Raw genomic sequence first — 963 nt, 5'->3', positions numbered from 1 at the left:
GGCCCCTGGGCGGCGGGGAGAGGGGCGGGGAGGGGTGCGCGGGGAGGGGCGCGCGGGGCGGGGCGCGCGGGGCGCGCGGGGCGGGGCGCGGCGCGGGGGCGCGATCCCAGGCGCACGGGGCGCCCCTCCGGCTCCCGGGCCTGGGGCGGGGGCCTGCCCGGCTCGCTCGGATCTGCCAAGAGCTGGAGGAGAGCGGGGTGGCGGAGAGCGCGGGGCCGCGTCCGGGGTCCCCAGGGCGGGCCCCCCACGCCCGGCGCCCGGGGCGGTGACACCACCTGCGGGGGCGGGGCGGGGGCGCTGAGGCAGGGCTTCCCCCGCCGGACGTGACGTCACGCCTCCCGCGCGCCTATCAGGGGCCTCCCCGCCCCCCGCCGGCCTCCCTCCCAGCTTCCCTCGGCCCCGCGCCGGCCCTGCCGGCCTGCGCCCTGCTGGCAGCGTGCCGCGCGCGCCGGGTCCCGCAGCCTCCTCTGCCCCCAGTGTCCGTCGTCCGCACCTGGCCCTCACCCCTTCACCGGCCCCTCACCCTCGCGCCCGTTTCAGCCTCCTCGCCCGCGGCTCCAGCCCCGTCTTGATTGTTTTGAGGAGGGTGGGGGGCTGTACGCGGGAAACGAGCCAAGAGCGCAGCCCGCACCCGCTCGCCTTCACGCGCAGAGGCAACCCGCTGCTTAGTTGCCGGAGATCGTCGGCCGGTTTTTGTCCCCTCCACGTGATGCTCTGGATGCTCGAGAAGCGAGAGCGGGGCAGAGGCTTGTCCGAGGGCTGGGGCCGCCGGGTGGTGGCAGGTGACCTCTTGGGGAAGGGATGGGGTTGGGCCAAGAGCAGATCAGGTGGGGGGGTGGGGCGCGGGGAGCGCTCGCAGACCGAGGGGGTGGCCGGGACCGCGCGCTGGGGGTTCGCAGTGCTGTCGGCCGCAGGGAGAGGGAGAAGGGGCGGGGTGGGGGGCGCGGGAAGGGAGATCAGAAG

This window comes from Bos indicus x Bos taurus, chromosome 3 (genome assembly GCF_003369695.1).
Source record: "Bos indicus x Bos taurus breed Angus x Brahman F1 hybrid chromosome 3, Bos_hybrid_MaternalHap_v2.0, whole genome shotgun sequence".
Taxonomy (NCBI): Eukaryota; Metazoa; Chordata; class Mammalia; order Artiodactyla; family Bovidae; genus Bos; species Bos indicus x Bos taurus.
The sequence above is the reverse complement of the archived record's forward strand: the minus strand, read 5'-3'. Positions refer to the sequence as shown.